The sequence below is a fragment of the Oncorhynchus gorbuscha genome, unplaced genomic scaffold (genome assembly GCF_021184085.1).
Source record: "Oncorhynchus gorbuscha isolate QuinsamMale2020 ecotype Even-year unplaced genomic scaffold, OgorEven_v1.0 Un_scaffold_759, whole genome shotgun sequence".
Taxonomy (NCBI): Eukaryota; Metazoa; Chordata; class Actinopteri; order Salmoniformes; family Salmonidae; genus Oncorhynchus; species Oncorhynchus gorbuscha.
The window spans coordinates 180,689-203,820 of NW_025745797.1; the positions used below are offsets into that span (position 1 = coordinate 180,689).

The window sequence follows — 23,132 nt, forward strand, 5'->3', positions numbered from 1 at the left end:
CATATGAAGTCACCAACATCCATCTCGTCTCTTCCTCCCGAGTGGCGAAGTGGTCTAAGACACTGCATCTCAATGCTAGAGGCGTCACTACAGACCTTGGTTTGATCCCGGGCTGTATCACAACCGGCCGTGATCGGGAGTCCCATAGGGTGGCCCACAACCGGCCGTGATCGGGAGTCCCACAGGGTGGCCCACAACTGGCCCAGCATCGGGAGTCCCACAGGGTGGCCCACAACCGGCCGTGATCGGGAGTCCAATAGGGTGGCCCACAACCGGCCCAGCATCGTCCGGGTTAGGGGAGGGTTTGACCGGGGTAGGCTGATATTGTACAATTTAAACTTGTTCTTAACTGACTTGCCCAGTTAAATAAAAATGTATCAATGAATTCATTCAGCCATGTAGCTGTAGGTGCCAAGTAGTCATGAAACACAAGATGAAATGAAACAGCAGGCACTAGCTCATCTTGTCCAATAAGAAACGGCCATTTTAGTGATCCGTTGCAAAAGGTTTTGCTCCAGTGTGCTCTAATGTACAGAACCCAGGCTACCACCTCTCTGAACATGACAACACTATAGGACAGCCTGGAGGCCCAGGACTTCAGACTAGCATCCATGTGGACGCTGAGCATCTCTGTTGACGTTGGCAAGGCTGTGTAGTCCTGTGTAGCTCAGTTGGTAGAGCATGGCGCTTGTAACGCCAGGGTAGTGGGTTCGATCCCCCGGGACCACCCATACGTAGAATGTATGCACACGTGACTGTAAGTCGCTTTGGATAAAAGCGTCTGCTAAATGGCATATATTATTATTATTATATTACTGTGAGCCAGTCTCTTAGTAAACAGAACATGTGATTTACCACAGTATGAACGGGTCATCTTCAACAGCTCTTCCTCCAGTGGGACCAGCAGAGAGCTCGCAGGATCCTCCCTAAATGAGTACTGAGACATAGAGCATTCTGTTATCAAACAGGCACTACGTGAAGTCCACACTTCTAGATATCTACTGCAGCTGTGGCCAGAAATTCATTACATTTTAGTCATTTGGCAGAAGCTCTTATACAGAGCGTCTTACAATCAGTACAATTCACCATTTTACAATTCACATCATTGCCTGCTTTTAATGTGTGATCAAATAGACAGGTAGTGAAACATGTTTAATAGTTGTAGAAAGCCTAAGAAAGACTTCCAACCTTTCTTTTCATTGGAATAAATGTCCATGAAGCTGCTGGGGTGATGTAGAGAGAGAAAAATCCCACCTTATTATCCTCCTCGGTCCAACTACAGACACAATCAGTCTCCTCTTCCCAATAATGGAAGTACCTTTACAGCCCTCACAGGAAATCAAAGGGGATGACTATTTTACGTCCTCTCGTTTGGTTTAGTCCCTGATATTGGGTTACTAAAAGTTAAGCCCCGCCCCCCCGGCCATAAAGCTCCATTTCCAATGTGTGTGTTGTTTTTATGAGGATGACGGAGCACTGTGTCAGTGGAGCCTCTACATGAACCATCAGCACTAAAACTTTACTGCTCTTTCCTGGGCCGTGGTTTAACTGTGGCTTTAATACTCTCACATATTATGTATGAGGTGTGTGTGTGTGAGTGTCAGACGTACTGAGAGGCAAGGACGAAATATTGACCATGCATCTTTCTGATGGACGCTCGACCCTTAGTTATAGGAAAGCAATACGAACCTGGACATTGATGATGTCCTTAAACAAATGCCCAGTGTCATCGATATCATTAAAACAACTGATCAGTTAGAACACATCCTGATGAGGAAATCTATTTCACTCAACACTAAAACGTGTGGAGATCTGCATAGACGTGGTCTGGACGCACAAACAAACATTTCCTTACACACCTAATACACAATCAATGAAAGACAATCAAGTTGTTTTCCCATCTGTAAACCTTTATCTGTGATCGTTGAGTTTAACTGTCGTATGGCATCGTAGACGGCCCAGAAGGCGGGCTGAAATACTGCTCTGTGATCGTTTAGCCTACCTGTCGTATGGCATCGTAGACGGCCCAGAAGGCGGGCTGAAATACTGCTCTGTGATCGTTTAGCCTACCTGTCGTATTGCATCGTAGACGGCCCAGAAGGCGGGCTGAAATACTGCTCTGTGATCGTTTAGCCTACCTGTCGTATTGGCATCGTAGACGGCCCAGAAGGCGGGCTGAAATACTGCTCTGTGATCATTTAGCCTACCTGTCGTTTGGCGTCGTAGATCTTTGATCTTTTAGCCTACCTTTCGTACGGTGTCGTAGACTACACTGATCTGTGATCGCTTAGTTTACCTGTCGTATGGCGTCGTAGACTACACTGATCTGTGATCGTTTAGTTGACCTGTCGTATGTCGTCGTAGACTACACTGATCTGTGATCGCTTAGTTTACCTGTCGTATGGCGTCGTAGACTACACTGATCTGTGATCGCTTAGTTGACCTGTCGTATGGCGTCGTAGACTACACTGATCTGTGATCGTTTAGTTGACCTGTCGTATGGCGTCGTAGACTACACTGATCTGTGATCGTTTAGTTGACCTGTCGTATGGCGTCGTAGACTACACTGATCTGTGATCGTTTAGTTGACCTGTCGTATGGCGTCGTAGACTACACTGATCTGTGATCGTTTAGTTGACCTGTCGTATGGCGTCGTAGACTACACTGATCTGTGATCGCTTAGTTTACCTGTCGTATGGCGTCGTAGACAGCCCTGAAGGCAGGCTGTTTGAGGTCATGGTACACTCCTCTGTTCCCGTGCAGGATAAAGATACCCTCCTCCTCCGCGGAGCCACAGTTACTGCCGTAGATACAGTGGTCTGGACGGTAGTTCCAGTGGCAGGGGACTTCCAACAGACACTCTGGAGAGGGAGAGACAAGGGATAGTTTAGAGGCACAAAGACAATACTTCTGGTTGTCTTCTGACCCTGGAGCTTTCAGTTGATCATCTCGACACACAACTTATTACCCAGGTAAACAACAAGACAAGACACTGCTGTCCTGCAAGGCTGGAGCTGGGATACCTGCCACAACTATTACATTTAAAAGGTTCATGTTTCTAATCAAATCACATTTTATTTGTCACGTGCCGAATACAACAAGTGTAGTAGATCTTACAGTGAAATGCTTACTTACAAGTATATAACCAACAATGCTTTCAAAAAGTGTTATGTAAAAAATGTAAAATAAAATGAACAAATCATTAAACTGCAGCAGTAAAATCATATTGAATGGTGTGTTAAACAGCTGTGTGTTGAGAGTTGAGTCTCTCCAAGGTTGTGACTCCTTTCTAAGGAGTTTTTCCAAGCCACCGTCTATCTACATCTGCATTGCTTGCTGTTTGGGGTTTTAGGCTGGGTTTCTGTACAGCACTTTGAGATATCAGCTGATGTAAGAAGGGCTTTATAAATGAATTTGATGTTTCTACTGTAACAACCATATACACTGTCTATATGTCATGTGTCTCATCATGTGGTGTAATAAGGGAGGTACTGAGCTGTGAGTCTCACCAGGGTTGTGATGGAAGATGATGTTGAGCAGGTCCTGGTCTCCCCAGGTCATGTTTAGTTTATATTTCTGCAGCAGGGGCATCAGCAGCTCCTCTCACCTCAGACCCACTGACGCCGTGTCATTCTGATCACACAGAACAGGACAGAGAGTGTGTTACATTGTGGAAAACGAGCTAAGTGTAAAATCAAAGTGCCTGTGCAAACATCTTTAATATGAGGTTTGTTTGTCATTCATTCAACAATGATACATTTATTGCAGAAAATCTCGATTCTCCCATCTCTGGATGACATTATATCTGACTATATTGCAATGGTGACCTCTGCTGGTCAAATTTTATATTACATCTGAATGTATTGCAATGGTGACATCTGCTGGTCAAAGTTTATATTACATCTGACTGTATTGCAATGGTGACCTCTGCTGGTCAAAGTTTATATTACCTTGAAGTATGTGGCCCTGATGCGGGTCATGTTCATGAGCATGACTCTAGAGTTGATGCCCGTCCTGCCATAATAGGGGTGGCGGGCGAAGCGGCTGTACCAGGCGATGTGTGGCTCCTCGTGCTCCGGCGCCATGGCGGCCGGCTGGGTAGCGTTGAAGTGAGCTAGCAGGGACCACAGAGCGTCTACAGGCTGGAGGAACAAGATGTCCGAGTCCACCTAGACTAGAGAATCCACCTCCTTTAGGATGAGCTGGGGAACAGAAACAGAGGTTAGAGGTCAGGAACAAGATGTCTGAGTCCACCGCCTTTAGGATCAACTGAAGACAAGAGAGAATCAGAAACAGACAACCCATTTAGCAGTGTATACATGTACAGTAACATTTTTACTCTAAGATATTATTCTGAGGCCATGGAAACCATCATCACGCTAATAATTAAACAAAATAGAATTTCTCCAGCTATGAAACTCACAGGTAGGAATAGTCTCTGAGAAGCACATGGTTTGAAGAGCTTCTTCCACTCTCCAGCATTCTCACGGGGGAAGGTAATGGGGTACAGAGTGTAGTTAAACCTGGAGCAGAACGAACCTGGCCACGACTCTAACTAAACACAGAACAAAGCAAACAGACAAGTGTTATTACACAGAGGTTTTAAAAAGAGGCAAATACTCAAAGGTTTAGACCAGATAGATAACCTCTAGGTCACGTGTCACACTCATTCCACGGACGTCTGAGTGGAGGCAGGTCTTCGCTCCTCCCTTTTACTTGATTGATGAATTCAGGTCACTAATTAGTAAGGAACTCCCCACACCTGGTTGTCTAGGTCTTAATTGAAAGGAAAAAAACTAAAACCTGCAGAACCTGGGCCCTCCATGGAGTTAGTTATACACCCCTGGTCTAGGTTATACACTGAGTACACCAAACATTAGGAACACCTTCCTAATATTGAGTTCCACCCCCCTTTGTCCACAGAACAGCCTCAATTTGTCAGTGAATGGACTCTAAGAGGTGTGGAAAGCCTTCCACAGAGAGGCTGGCCCATGTTGACTCCAATGCTTCCCACAGTTGTGTCAAGTTGGCTGGATGTCCTTTGGGTGGTGGATCATTCTTGATACACACAGGAAACTGTTTAGCATTTTAATTTTATTTATTTAACCTTAATTTAACTAGGCAAGACAGTTAAGAACAAATTCTTATTTTACAATGACGGCCTACCCTGGCCAAACCCTCCCCTAACCTGGCCAAACCCTCCCCTAACCTGGCCAAACCCTCCCCTACCCTGGCCAAACCCTCCCCTAACCTGGCCAAACCCTCCCCTACCCTGGCCAAACCCTCCCCTACCCTGGCCAAACCCTCCCCTAACCTGGACGACGCTGGGCCAATTGTGTGCTGCCCTATGGGACTCCCGATCAGTCGGTTGTGATACAGCCTGGGATCGAACCAGGGTCTGTAGTGACGCCTCTAACACTGAGATGCAGTGCCCTAGACCGCTGCACCACTAGGTAAGCTCATCATATTAGCATTGCGGTTCTTAACACAAACCAGTACGCCTGGCACCTACTACCGTTCCCGATTCAAAAGGCACTTCAATCTTTTGTCTTGCCCATTCACCCTCTGAAGGCCACACATAGTCGCTCTGGATAAGAGCGTCTGCTAAATGACTTAAATGTAAATGTAATACACAATCCATGTCTCAATGCTTAAAAATCCTTCTTTAACCCGTCTCCTCCCCTTCATCTACACTGATTGAAGTGGCTTTAACAGGTGACATCAACAAGGGATCATATCTTTCACCTGGATTCACCTGGTCAGTCTGTCATGGAAAGAGCAGCTGTTCATAATGTTTTCTATTCTGTGTGTATCATGTACACTGGACCAAATGGGACTTTATTGAAGCCTATATGTTAGAGTTGTGATGTAGATGCTATTACATTATCATAGTAGGACATGATATTACAACGTCATTATCACATCTCATTACTACCACATTATTATGCTTCCAATCACAGGCTATAGGCCTTGTAGTGCATCCAGTCCAACTCACAGCCTCTATAAAGCTGGCGTGCAGCTGGTCTTCAGAGAAGATGTGGAGGAAGATGCTGGAGGCACAGTGGTCTCTTGATGCTGAGCATAACAGCAGGCTTCAGCATGGTGAGAGCCTCCTCTAGTCTCTGTCCACAGGCCACAGGATGTACAGCCAGGTGCTTTCCTCGGCTGCAGCCGTCCTCACACGGCCCTCACGGCCCTCTGCCCTCTGCTTTCCTCAGGATGTATGGCTCAGTATGTACGGCAGGATGTATGGCTGCAGCCGTCCTGGCTGCAGGATGTATGGCCGTCCTCAGGACACGGCCGTCCTCACACGGCCCTCTGCTTTCCTCAGGATGTATGGCTGCAGCCGTCCCTGCTTTCCTCAGGATGTATGGCTGCAGCCGTCCTCACACGGCCCTCTGATGTTCCTCAGGATGTATGGCTGCAGCCGTCCTCACACGACCCTCTGCTTTCCTCAGGATGTATGGCTGCAGCCTGCTTTCCTCAGGATGTATGGCTGCAGCCGTCCTCACACGACCCTCTGCCCTCTGCTTTCCTCAGGATGTATGGCTGCAGCCGTCCTCACACGGCCCTCTGCTTTCCTCAGGATGTATGGCTGCAGCCGTCCTCACACGGTCACAACGTCATTATCACATCTCATTACTACCACATTATTATGCTTCCAATCACAGGCTATAGGCCTTGTAGTGCATCCAGTCCAACTCACAGCCTCTATAAAGCTGGCGTGCAGCTGGTCTTCAGAGAAGATGTGGAGGCACAGTGGTTTGATGCTGAGCATAACAGCAGACTTCAGCATGGTGAGAGTCTCCTCTAGTCTCTGTCCACAGGCCACGACAGCCAGGTGCATGGCTGCAGCCGTCCTCACACGGTCCTCTGCTTTCCTCAGTATGTACGGCTGCAGCCGTCCTCACACGGTCCTCTGCTTTCCTCAGTATGTACGGCTGCAGCCGTCCTCACACGGCCCTCTGCTTTCCTCAGGATGTACGGCTGCAGCCGTCCTCACACTGCCCTCTGCTTTCCTCAGGCTGCAGCCGTCCTCACACGGCCCTCTGCTTTCCTCAGGATGTATGGCTGCAGCCGTCCTCACACGGCCCTCTGCTTTCCTCAGGATGTATGGCTGCAGCCGTCCTCACACGACCCTCTGCTTTCCTCAGGCTGCAGCCGTCCTCACACGGCCCTCTGCTTTCCTCAGGATGTATGGCTGCAGCCGTCCTCACACGGCCCTCTGCTTTCCTCAGGCTGCAGCCGTCCTCACACGGCCCTCTGCTTTCCTCAGGCTGCAGCCGTCCTCACACGGCCCTCTGCTTTCCTCAGGATGTATGGCTGCAGCCGTCCTCACACGGCCCTCTGCTTTCCTCAGGATGTATGGCTGCAGCCGTCCTCACACGGCCCTCTGCTTTCCTCAGGATGTATGGCTGCAGCCGTCCTCACACGACCCTCTGCTTTCCTCAGGATGTATGGCTGCAGCCGTCCTCACACGGCCCTCTGCTTTCCTCAGGATGTATGGCTGCAGCCGTCCTCACACTGCAGCCCTCTGCTTTCCTCAGGATGTATGGCTGCAGCTGCAGACCTTCTGCTTTCCTCAGGCTGCAGCCGGCCCTCTGCTTTCCTCAGGATGTATGGCTGCAGCCGTCCTCACACGACCTTCTGCTTTCCTCAGGCTGCAGCCGTCCTCACACGGCCCTCTGCTTTCCTCAGGATGTATGGCTGCAGTCGTCCTCACACGGCCCTCTGCTTTCCTCAGGATGTATGGCTGCAGCCGTCCTCACACGGCCCTCTGCTTTCCTCAGGATGTATGGCTGCAGCCGTCCTCACACGGCCCTCTGCTTTCCTCAGGATGTACCTTCCAATAAAGACAAGTAATGCTACAGTCAAACCAATGTTTGTTTCATTTAAAAGGTTAAAACCTTTGTCAATGATTTGTGCCAGGTTCACCAACTGCTTCGGAGGATTTGAAAAGGCTTTTCTTCTCCTCTCATCACACAGTAATCCAGATGCCTGTCTCCGCCAGCTAAACCTGACAGCCGACAGGGATCCCTTGCTTGACTGAAGAGAGACAAAGCAGCAATGTGAGCATTTAAAAGTTGTTGTAGGAGAGAAGGGGGTAACAAACTGTTAAAGGCCATAAGCACACGTTTAATTGCATATCCTGTTGCTTAGCAATCCAGCAGAGACCACTGAAGTTGGCCAACAGATATTTAACTTCCATTTCAACAACTGCAATCTGTTTTCATATTATTATTATTATTATTATTATTATTCAGTGGTAATGTTTTACTGGTGTAGACTACCGACTCAAGTCCACGTGTGTTTGTCTCAAGACATCTGTAACTAGTATTTATTATGTAATGTTTTACTGGTGTAGACTACCGACTCAAGTCCACGTGTGTTTGTCTCAAGACATCTGTAACTAGTATTTATTATGTAATGTTTTACTGGTGTAGACTACCGACTCAAGTCCACGTGTGTTTGTCTCAAGACATCTGTAACTAGTATTTATTATGTAATGTTTTACTGGTGTAGACTACCGACTCAAGTCCACGTGTATTTGTCTCAAGACATCTGTAACTAGTATTTATTATATAATGTTTTACTGGTGTAGACTACCGACTCAAGTCCACATGTGTTTGTCTCAAGACATCTGTAACTAGTATTTATTTTTTATTGAACCTTTATTTAACTAGGCAAGTCAGTTAAAAATACTTTCGTATTTACAATGGTGGTCCCCTAGTAGGTCAGCCAGCACCACCTCGACGTGTTGGTCAAAAGGGTGAAGGAAAACCAATCAGCTATGAAAATAAATCGGTGTTACTCTTGATGTTGTGGAAATAACTCAACAGTCAAGTCACGAAGAAATATATGTTATTGAACCTCCATGCGCGCTAGTGAACCTAATTCAACCAGTCAACTTTCCCGCAGAAAAAATGCGTATGTTTCTTTAAGTACAGGTACATACACGCTATATTGAGCTTGTTTCGCTATATTTACATTTCTTTGCGAGGAGCAATTGATCCTAATGTAGTTGTTTGGTCTGGAGCTGCAAGTAAACAGTGTCCATGACCATAGTGAAAGTGGAAAGGATGCAGAATTGTTACAATTAGTCTTGTCGCAGTATATTTGTTGATACTGATACTATTGTGGAGACACATCTGTCAATGGTGCACATTCCAATACATTACTTGCAGAGGAAATATTTGTTCACCAAGAAAGTTATGCATTCGTTTAGTTTGAAGCCTTTTGAAGTGTATTACAATCTAGCTATATAATAAGCAGTGTAACTATCACCCAGTGTACCAGTGTTGATCGCCTGGTTCTGCTTCGTCTGGGCCTCGCCTGGTTTCTTGTCCAATGTCGCTTCGCTCAGAGGCCGCGGCTCGATGGAGGAAAGTCTTCTCACCCAGTCCTCCTCCTCCTCCGACCGACAGATCTGAATCAAATAGTTTACTATACACGTACAAGGCCGAGAATATGGCAAACAACATGCACACGAGGAATGCACGAATGTAACGGCGCATTATTAAAAGTAAAAGCGCTTTCAGAACTCAAAGTCATGACACAGAACGAAGCTGGCTGCTTACCATTCACACTGCAGGCAAGACACTGTTCTGGGAGAACCATTGGGGGAAGGGAGGGGTATAAATAACAGTGAATCCCTTTCCCGGTCTGTGTGTGACTCTGAGAAGTAGGCTACACAATAAATATACTTTTCAAAACCACATTCATGAGGAAATATCAGAGCATCCTTCTGATATTACTGATATGTTTTAATTGTCGACCTATAATAAACGAAACTGCATTGTATTTGATGTGGGTTAGAGGTTATCCACTAGATGGCGCTATCGGTGTGTAAAAAGGCTGGCTTTTCATCCTCGGTAGCCACCGGAGGGCCAGACAAAGGAAAGATCTACTCTACCTACCGCGCCTTCAGAACGTATTCACACCCCTAGACTTTTTCCACATTTCGTTGTGTTACAGCCTGAATTTAAAAAAGGATTAAATTGAGATGTTGTGTCACTGGCCTACACACAATACCCCACAATGTCAAAGTGGAATTTAAAAAATGAAAGCTAAAATGTCTTGAGTCAATAAGTATTCAACCACCGTGTTATGACAAGCCTAAATCAGTTCGGGAGTAAAAAAAAATGTGTTTAACAAGTCATCTAATAAGTTGCATGGACTCACTCTGTGTGCAATAAGTTTTAACATGATTTTTGAATGACTACCTCCTTTCTGAACCCCACACATACAATTATCTGAAAGGTCCCTCAGTCGAGCAGTGAATTTCAAACACAGATTCAACCATAAAGTTTAGGGAGGTTTTCCAATGTCTCACAAAGAAGGGCACCTATTGGTAGATGGGTAAAAATAAAAGAAAAAAACAGAAATGTAATATCCCTCTGATCATGAAGTTATTAATTACACTTTGGATGGTGTATCAATACACCCAGTCACTACACAGATGTAGGCCTCCTTCCTAACTCAGTCGCCAGAGAGGAAGAAATGGGATTCTAACATGTATTGACTCAGGGGGTTGAATACTTATCTAGATCGTTGACAACAAAAAAATACAATTTTTGAGGAAAAAGTCAAGGTGTGTGAATACTATACATCAGGCCAATAGTGTCTGTCAAACACTGTGGCTAGAACTGCTTTCACTACTTACCCATTATTGGTCATCAATGACCATCCAAACATACGTTCCCTACAACCCTGGTTCATATCCAGGACAAGCTGTTAAAGTCTAGAACCCTGGTTCATATCCAGGACAAGCTGTTAAAGTCTAGAACCCTGGTTCATATCCAGGACAAGCTGTTAAAATCTAGAACCCTGGTTCATATCCAGGACAAGCTGTTAAAATCTAGAACCCTGGTTCATATCCAGGACAAGCTGTTAAAGTCTAGAACCCTGGTTCATATCCAGGACAAGCTGTTAAAGTCTAGAACCCTGGTTCATATCCAGGACAAGCTGTTAAAGTCTAGAACCCTGGTTCATATCCAGGACAAGCTGTTAAAGTCTAGAACCCTGGTTCATATCCAGGACAAGCTGTTAAAGTCTAGAGTCTAGAACCCTGTTAAAGTAGAACCCTGGTTCATATCCAGGACAAGCTGTTAAAGTCTAGAACCCTGGTTCATATCCAGGACAAGCTGTTAAAGTCTAGAACCCTGGTTCATATCCAGGACAAGCTGTTAAAGTCTAGAACCCTGGTTCATATCCAGGACAAGCTGTTAAAGTCTAGAACCCTGGTTCATATCCAGGACAAGCTGTTAAAGTCTAGAACCCTGGTTCATATCCAGGACAAGCTGTTAAAGTCTAGAACCCTGGTTCATATCCAGGACAAGCTGTTAAAGTCTAGAACCCTGGTTCATATCCAGGACAAGCTGTTAAAGTCTAGAACCCTGGTTCATATCCAGGACAAGCTGTTAAAGTCTAGAACCCTGGTTCATATCCAGGACAAGCTGTTAAAGTCTAGAACCCTGGTTCATATCCAGGACAAGCTGTTAAAGTCTAGAACCCTGGTTCATATCCAGGACAAGCTGTTAAAGTCTAGAACCCTGGTTCATATCCAGGACAAGCTGTTAAAGTCTAGAACCCTGGTTCATATCCAGGACAAGCTGTTAAAGTCTAGAACCCTGGTTCATATCCAGGACTAGCTGTTAAAGTCTAGAACCCTGGTTCATATCCAGGACAAACTGTTAAAGTCTAGAACCCTGGTTCATATCCAGGACAAACTGTTAAAGTCTAGAACCCTGGTTCATATCCAGGAAACATAAACATATCCAGACAGCTGTTAAAGTCTAGAACCTTTTCATATCCATAATGCCATTAAAGTCTAGAATCTGGTTCATTCCAGGATAGACATTAGAACCATGGTTCAATCCAGGACAAAGTCTGTTAAAGTCTAGAACCCTGGTTCATTTCTAAACTGTTAAAGTCAAGAACCCTGGTTCATATCCAGGACAAACTGTTAAAGGATAGAAAATGTATCCAGGAATGTTAAAGTCTAGAACCCTGGTTCATATCCAGGACAAGCTTTGAGGTAGGTGTTCATATCCAGGACAAACTGTTAAAGTCTAGAAAACAGACAAAGCTGTTTTAGAACCCTTTTTCATAATGCCAACATTTTCTCATGAATGATAAAACCACACCAGGTCATATCCAGGACAAATGTGAGTCTAGAATGACAATACAATTCAGTCTCCAACACATTCAATCAATAAATCAGTCTCCAACACATTCAATCAATAAATGACACTTTACAACTGAGAGACAAGTACCAAAAGAGAGCCCCATAGGTTTTCCATCCTCTCCACCTGTACCTCATGTTTTCTCCCATAATGCAACACAAACTGAAGAACTCAGAACCATAATCATCATGTCACGACAGTTCTCATTGGACAGGAGGTTGAAAGTTCCGATGTTGACATGGATACTAACACTGACGTGATGTTATAACACATTAAAACAGAGCTGTACAATAGGCTAAGATCAGCTAAATGTAACGACATTACTTCATGTTTAGAACACAGGTTTCAAAAAATAGTTTTTAAAAGTCAGTGAAATTGGCCTAAAGTTAATCAGAGAAATGTAATTAAAACAAGACTTCAGATTGTGGTGTTTTTTTTTGTCCAAAAGCAAACCACAACTCAAGGTTGGTAGTAGTAGTGCTAGCTATAAACTGTAGCTGCTAAATGTGTTGATCTAGCTGTAACCTGTAGCTGCTAAATGTGTTGATCTTGCTGTAACCTGTAGCTGCTAAATGTGTTGATCCAGATGTAACCTGTAGCAGCTAAATGTGTTGATCTAGCTGTAACCTGTAGCAGCTAAATGTGTTGATCTAGCTGTAACCTGTAGCTGCTAAATGTGTTGATCTAGCTGTAACCTGTAGCTGCTAAATGTGTTGATCTAGCTGTAACCTGTAGCTGCTAAATGTGTTGATCTAGCTGTAACCTGTAGCTAGTACTACAGTAAATGTGCAAGTCCAGAGATAAAATTACATATCAGAGTTGAGGACAGAGGAGTGAGGTTAGAGTGGCCTATGTTAAGCCATGAGTAGTCATAGCCAAGGTCTAGGGGTTGGGGATCCAGGCCAAGGTCTAGGGGTTGGGGGTCCAGGCCAGGGTCTAGGGGTTGGGGATCCAGGCAAAGGTCTGTGTCGGGGATCCAGGCCAAGGTCTAGGGGTTGGGGATCCAGGCCAGGGTCTAGGGGTTGGGGATCCAGGCCAAGGTCTCGGTGTCTGGGATCCAGGCCAGGGTCTAGGGGTTGGGGATCCAGGCAAAGGTCTGTGTCGGGAATCCAGGCCAAGGTCTAGGGGTTGGGGATCCAGGCCAAGGTCTAGGGGTTGGGGATCCAGGCCAAGGTCTCGGTGTCGGGGATCCAGGCCAAGGTCTAGGGGTTGGGGATCCAGGCCAAGGTCTAGGGGTTGGGGGTCCAGGCCAGGGTCTAGGGGTCCTGGCCAGGGTCTAGGGGTGGGGGATCCAGGCCAAGGTCTCTGTGTCTGGGATCCAGGCCAAGGTCTAGGGGTTGGGGATCCAGGACAAGGTCTCGGTGTCGGGGATCCAGGCCAAGGTCTAGGGGTTGGGGATCCAGGCCAAGGTCTCTGTGTCGGGGATCCAGGCCAAGGTCTAGGGGTTGGGGATCCAAGACAAGGTCTCGGTGTCGGGGATCCAGGCCAAGGTCTAGGGGTTGGAGGTCTGAGGGTCTGTTGGGCTGGGGTTCCAATTGGGGTGGTCTAGTGGGACTCTGTCCCGACTAAGAAGCCCTCTCCCCGGGGTGAAGATGACCGTGAGACCCCTCTCTCAGTGTTGTTGTCTGAGCTGGAGCCACTGTGGTGTTCTGCAGACACAGACACAGTGCTGGAGGGGGTGGTAGAGGTGGGGGGTGTAGTGGTGGTGGTGGAGGAGGGGGGAGGTTTGGTTTTCTCCTTAAAGTCTGTGATGATGACAGTCAGGTCTCCAACCGTGACCTCTAGGTGCTGAGCGCTGCTCCTGTCGATGTTTTTTAACCTGGGCCTGATGGAGGGAGAGGAGACACATGGATGTTATAAGCCTTTGACAGAGAGAGAGAGGATGGGGGTAAACCACACAAACTGGAGCGCTTATGAAATATGTGGAAACCATATACAGTTGAAGTCGGAAGTTTACAAACACCTTAGCCAAGTACATTTAAACTCCGTTTTTACACAATTCCTGACATTTAATCCTTGTAAAAATTCCCTGTTTTAGGTAAATTAGAATCACCACTTTATTTTAAGAATGTGAAATGTCAGAATAATAGTAGAGAGAATTCTGACCCACATTCCCAGTGGGTCAGAAGTTTACATACACTCAATTAGTATTTGGTAGCTTTGCATTTAAATTGTTGAACTTGGGTCAAACATTTCAGGTAGCCTTCCACAAGCTTCCCACAATAAGTTGGGTGAATTTTGGCTCATTCCTCCTGACAGAGCTGGTGTAACTGAGTCAGGTTTGTAGGCCTCCTTGCTCACGCATGCTTGTTCAGTTCTGCCCACAAATGTTCTATGGGATGGAGGTCAGGGCTTTGTGATGGCCACTCCAACACCTTGACTTTGTTGTCCTTAAGCCATTTTGCCACAACTTTGGAAGTATGCTTGGGGCCATTGTCCATTTGGAAGAACCATTTGGGACCAAGATTTAACTTCCTGACTGATGTCTTGAGATGTTGCTTCAATATATCCACATAATTTTCCCGCCTCATGATGCTATCTATTTTGTGAAGTGCACCAGTCCCTCCTGCAGCAAAGCACCTCCACAACATGATGCTGCCACCCCCGTTCTTCACGGTTGGGATGGTGTTCTTCAGCTTCCCACCTTTTCCTCCAAACATAACGATGGTCATTATGGTCAAACAGTTATAATTTTTGTTTCATCAGACCAGAGGACATTTCTCCAAAAGTGTGATCTTTGTCCCCATGTGCAGTTGCAAATGGTAGTCTTGCTTTTGTATGGCGTGTTTGGAGCAGTGGCTTCTTCCTTGCTGAGCGGCCTTTCAGGCTATGTCGATATAAGACTTGTTTTACTGCGGATATAGATACTTTGTACCAGTTTTCTCCAGCATCTTCACAAGGTCCTTTGCTGTTGTTCTGGGATTGATTTGCACTTTTCGCACCAAAGTACGTTCATCTCTAGGAGACAGAACGCGTCTCCTTCCTGAGCGGTATGACGGCTGCCTGGTCCCATGGTGTTTATACTTGTGTACTATTTTTTGTACAGATGAACGTGGTACCTTCAGGTGTTTGGAATTGCTCCTAAGAATGAACCAGACTTGTGGAGGTCTACAATGTTTTATCTGAGGTCTTGGCTGATTTCTTTTGATTTTCCCATGATGTCAAGCAGAGTCATTGAGTTTGAAGGTAGGCCTTGAAATACATCCACAGGTACACCTCCAATTGACTCAAATGGTGTCAATTAACCTATCAGAAGCTTCTAAAGCCATGACATCACTTTCCGGAATTTTCCAAGCTGTTTAAAGGCACAGTCAACTTAGTGTATGAAAACTTCTGACCCACTGGATTTGTGATACAGTGAATTATAAGTGAAATAATCTGTCTGTAAACAATTTTTGTAAAAATTATGTGTCAGGCACAAAGTAGATGTCCTAACCAACTTGCCAAAACTATAGTTTGTTAACAGGACATTTGTGGATTGAGTTTTAATGACTTCAACCTAAGTGTACGTAAACATTAGACTTCAACTGTACCTTTCTACTATCATACTACTTTGATACTGCTACACTGACACTAATAATACTTGTAATAATCCCACTACCATACTAATAATAAACACTATCATGCTGATACTAATCACACTATCATGCTGATCCTAATCACACTATCATGCTGATCCTAATCACACTATCATGCTGATCCTAATCACACTATCATGCTGATCCTAATCACACTATCATGCTGATACTAATCACACTATCATGCTGATACTAATCACACTATCATGCTGATACTAATCACACTATCATGCTGATAATAATCACTATCATGCTGATCTAATCACACTATCATGCTGATACTAATCACACTATCATGCTGATACTAATCACACTATCATGCTGATACTAATCACACTATCATGCTGATACTAATCACACTATCATGCTGATACTAATCACACTATCATGCTGATACTAATCACACTATCATGCTGATACTAATCACACTATCATGCTGATACTAATCACACTATCATGCTGATACTAATCACACTATCATGCTGATACTAATCACACTATCATGCTGATACTAATCACACTATCATGCTGATACTAATCACACTATCATGCTGATACTAATCACACTATCATGCTGATACTAATCACACTATCATGCTGATACTAATCACACTATCATGCTGATACTAATCACACTATCATGCTGATACTAATCACACTATCATGCTGATACTAATCACACTATCATGCTGATACTAATCACACTATCATACTAATAATAAACACTATCATGCTGATACTAATCACACTATCATGCTGATACTAATCACACTATCATGCTAATAATAATCACACTATCATGCTGATACTAATACTATGCTATACACACTATCACACTACATGCTACTAATAAACACTATCATGCTGATACTAATCACACTATCATGCTGATACTAATCACACTATCATGCTGATACTAATCACACTATCATACTAATAATAAACACTATCATGCTGATACTAATCACACTATCATGCTGATACTAATCACACTATCATGCTGATACTAATCACACTATCATGCTGATACTAATCACACTATCATACTAATAATAAACACTATCATGCTGATACTAATCACACTATCATGCTGATACTAATCACACTATCATGCTGATACTAATCACACTATCATACTAATAATAAACACTATCATGCTGATACTAATCACACTATCATGCTGATACTAATCACACTATCATGCTGATACTAATCACACTATCATACTAATAATAAACACTATCATGCTGATACTAATCACACTATCATGCTGATACTAATCACACTATCATGCTGATACTAATCACACTATCATGCTGATACTAATCACACTATCATGCTGATACTAATCACACTATCATGCTGATACTAATCACACTATCATACTGATACTAATCACACTATCATGCTGATACTAATCACACTATCATGCTGATACTAATCACACTATCATACTGATACTAATCACACTATCATGCTGATACTAATCACTATCATGCTGATACTAATCACACTATCATGCTGATACTAATCACACTATCATGCTGATACTAATCACTATCATACTAATAATACACACTATCATGCTGATACTAATCACACTATCATGCTGATACTAATCACACTATCATGCTGATACTAATCACACTATCATACTGATACTAAACACTATCATGCTGATACTAATCACACTATCATGCTGATACTAATCACACTATCATGCTGATACTAATCACACTATCATGCTAATAATAATCACACTATCATGCTGATACTAATCACACTATCATGCTGATACTAATCACACTATCATGCTGATACTAATCACTATCATGCTGATACTAAACACTATCATGCTGATACTAATCACACTATCATGCTGATACTAATCACACTATCATGCTGATACTAATCACTACTATACATTACTGATACATTTAATCACACTATCATGCTGATACTAATCACACTATCATACTACTACTACTATCACACTATCATACTGATACTAATAAACACTATCATACTATACTAATCACACTATCATACTACTGACTACTAATCACACTATCATACTGACTACTAATCACACTATCTACTACTACTACTAATCACACTATCATGCTACTACTACTACTATCATACTAATACTAAACACTACTACTACTACTACTAATCACACTATCATGCTACTACTACTAATCACACTATCATACTACTACTAACTAAACACTATCATACTACTACTAATAAACACTATCATGCTACTACTAATCACACTATCATACTGACTACTAATCACACTATCATACTACTACTACTACACACTATCATACTACTACTATACTACACACACTATCACTACTACTAATAAACACTATCATACTACTACTACTACTAATCACACTATCATACTACTACTACTAATCACACTATCATACTACTACTACTAATCACTATCATACTAATACTACTAACACTATCACTACTACTACTAATCACACTATCATACTACTACTACTATCACACTATCATATCTACTACTACACTACTATCATACTACTACTAATAAACACTATCACTACTACTACTACTAATCACACTATCATACTACTACTACTACTAATCACACTATCATACTACTACTAATCACACTATCATACTACTACTACTAAACACTATCATACTACTACTAATACTATCATACTACTACTACTAATCACACTATCATGCTACTACTAATCACACTATCACTACTACTACTAATCAACACTATCATACTGCTACTACTACTAATCACACTATCATACTACTACTACTAATCACACTATCATACTAACTACTAATCACACTATCATACTGATACTAATCACACTCCTACACTATCATACTACTAATCACACTATCACACTACTACTACTAATCACACTATCATACTACTACTACTAATCACACTATCATACTACTACTACTAATCACACTATCTACTTACTACATTTAATCACACTATCATGCTGATACTAATCACACACTACTACTACTCACACTATCATGCTACTACTAATCACACTATCATACTACTACTAAACACTATCATACTACTACTACTCACACTATCATACACTACTACTACTACACACTATCATACTACTACTACTAATCACACTATCATACTGCTACTACTAATCACACTATCATACTACTACTACTACTAAATCACTATCATACTACTAATCACACTATCATACTACTACTACTAATCACACTATCATACTACTACTACTACTCACACTATCATACTACTACTACTAATCACTATCATACTACTACTACTACTCACTATCCTACTACTACTACTACTACACACTATCATACTACTACTACTACTACTACACACTATCATCTACTACTACTACTACTACTACACACTATCATACTACTACTACTACTACACACTATCATACTACTACTACTACTCACACTATCATACTACTACTACTACTCACACTATCATACTACTACTACTAAACACACTATCATACTACTACTAATCATACTACTATCATACTACTACTACTACTAATCACTATCATACTACTACTACTACTATCTACTACTACTACTACTACACACTATCATACTACTACTACACTACTACTACACTTATACTACTACTACTACTAAACACAATCATACTACTACTACTACACACTATCATACTACTACTACTAAACACTATCATCTACTACTACTACTACTACTACACACTATCATACTACTACTACTACTAAACACTATCATTCTACTACTACTACTAAACACTATCATACTACTACTACTACTACACACTATCATACTACTACTACTACTAATCACAATCATACTACTACTACTAACACACTATCATACTACTACTACTAACACACTATCATATACTACTACTACTAATCACACTACTACTACATACACTATCAACACTACTACTACTACTAAACACTATCATACTACTACTACTAATCACACTATCATACTACTACTACTAAACACTATCATACTACTATCACACTATCTACTACACACTATCATACTACTACTACTACTCACACTATCATACTACTACTACTAATCACACTATCATACTACTACTACTAATCACACTATCATACTACTACTACTAATCACACTATCATACTACTACTACTAACACTATCATACTACTACTATCATACTACTACTACTACTACACACTATCATACTACTACTACTACTAATCACTAAACACTATCATACTACTACTACTACTACTACACACTATACTACTACTACTACTACTATCATACTACTACTACACACTATCATACTACTACTACTAAACACTACATAAACTACTACTACTACTACTACTACTACTAATCACACTACTACTACTACTACTATCATACTACTACTACTAAACACTATCATATCTACTACTACTACTACTACTACTACTACACTATCATACTACTACTACTAATCACACTATCATACTACTACTACTAACACACTATCATACTACTACTACACTACTACTACTATCATACTACTACTACTACTAATCACTATCTACTACTACTACTACTACTACTACTACACACTATCATCACTACTACTACTACTACACACTATCATACTACTACTACTAAACACTATCATACTACTACTACTACACACTATCTACTACTACTACTACTACTACATACTACTACTACTACTACACACTATCATACTACTACTACTACTAAATCACTATCATTACTACTACTACTAACACTATCATACTACTACTACTACTAAACACTATCATACTACTACTACTACTACTACTACTACTACTACACTATCTACTACTACTACTACTACACACTATCATACTACTACTACTACTAAACACTATCATACTACTACTACTACACACTATCATACTACTACTACTACTACACACTATCATACTACTACTACTACTAATCACACTATCATACTACTACTACTACTATCACACTATCATACTACTACTACTACTAAACACTATCATACTACTACTACTATCACTATCTACTACTACTACTACTACACACTATCATACTACTACTACTACACACTACTACTACTACTACTATCATACACAATCATACTACTACTACTACACTATCATACTACTACTACTACTACTACACACTATCATACTACTACTACTACTAAATCTACTCTACTAATCACTATCATACTACTACTACTACACACTATCATACTACTACTAAACACTATCATACTACTACTACTAAACACTATCATACTACTACTACTACTACTACTACACACTACTACTACTACTACTACTACACACTATCATACTACTACTACTACTACACACTATCATACTACTACTACTACTAACACTATCATACTACTACTACTACTAATCACAATCATACTACTACTACTACACATTATCATACTACTACTACTACTACACACTATCATACTACTACTACTACTACTAATCACAATCATACTACTACTACTACACATTATCATACTACTACTACTACTAACACTATCATACTACTACTACTACTACACACTATCATACTACTACTACTACTACACACTATCATACTACTACTAATCACACCATACTACTACTACTACTACTACTACACACTATCATACTACTACTACTACTACACACTATCATACTACTACTACTACTACACACTATCATACTACTACTACTACTAATCACAATCATACTACTACTACTACACATTATCATACTACTACTACTACTACTACTACTACACTATCATACTACTACTACTACTACACACTATCACTACTACTACTACTACTACTATACACACTATCTACTACTACTACTACTAATCACATCATACTACTACTACTAACTACTATCTACTACTACTAACACACTATCATACTACTACTACTACTAATCACTATCATACTACTACTACTACACTATACTACTACTACTACTACACACTATCATACTACTACTACTACACATACTACTACTACTACTACTACTACTACACACTACTACTACTACTACTACTACTACTACTCACACTATCATACTACTACTACTACACACTATCATACTACTACTACTCACATCATACTACATACTACTACTACTACTATCATACTACTACTAATCACTATCATACTACTACTACTACACACTATCATACTACTACTACTACACACTCATACTACTACTACTACTACACACTATCATACTACTACTACTCACACCATACTACTACTAATCACACCATACTACTACTACTACACACTATCATACTCCTACTAATCACACCATACTACTACTACTACACACTATCATACTCCTACTAATCACACCATACTACTACTACTACACACTATCATACTACTACTAATCACACCATACTACTACTACTACTACACACTATCATACTCCTACTAATCACACCATACTACTACTACTACTACACACTATCATACTCCTACTAATCACACCATACTACTACTACTACTACACACTATCATACTCCTACTAATCACACCATACTACTACTACTACTACACACTATCATACTCCTACTAATCACACCATACTACTACTACTACTACACACTATCATACTCCTACTAATCACACCATACTACTACTACTACACACTATCATACTCCTACTAATCACACCATACTACTACTACTACACACTATCATACTCCTACTAATCACACCATACTACTACTACTACACACTAATCTACTAATCACACCATACATACTACTACTAATCACACCATACTACTACTAATCACACCATACTACTACTAATCACACCATACTACTACTACTAATCACACCATACTACTACTACTACACCATACACACTAATCACATACTACTACTAATCACACCATACTACTACTACTACTAATCACACCATACTACTACTACTACTAATCACACCATACTACTACTAATCACACCATACTACTACTAATCACACCATACTACTACTAATCACACCATACTACTACTAATCACACCATACTACTACTAATCACACCATACTACTACTAATCACACCATACTACTACTAATCACACCATACTACTACTAATCACACCATACTACTACTAATCACACCATACTACTACTAATCACACCATACTACTACTAATCACACCATACTACTACTAATCACACCATACTACTACTAATCACACCATACTACTACTAATCACACCTACTACTAACATACTACTACTAATCACACCATACTACTACTAATCACACCATACTACTACT

At 41.5% G+C, this 23,132-nt stretch overlaps 2 pseudogenes; both read right to left on the reverse strand.

Annotated features, from left to right (window-relative positions):
* Positions 1-251: 251 nt before the first annotated feature.
* LOC124020073 lies at positions 252-7,519 on the reverse strand (annotated as a pseudogene).
* A 4,694-nt stretch (positions 7,520-12,213) lies between these two features.
* The window catches only part of LOC124020074, a 14,733-nt pseudogene continuing 3,814 nt past the window's right edge, over positions 12,214-23,132 (reverse strand).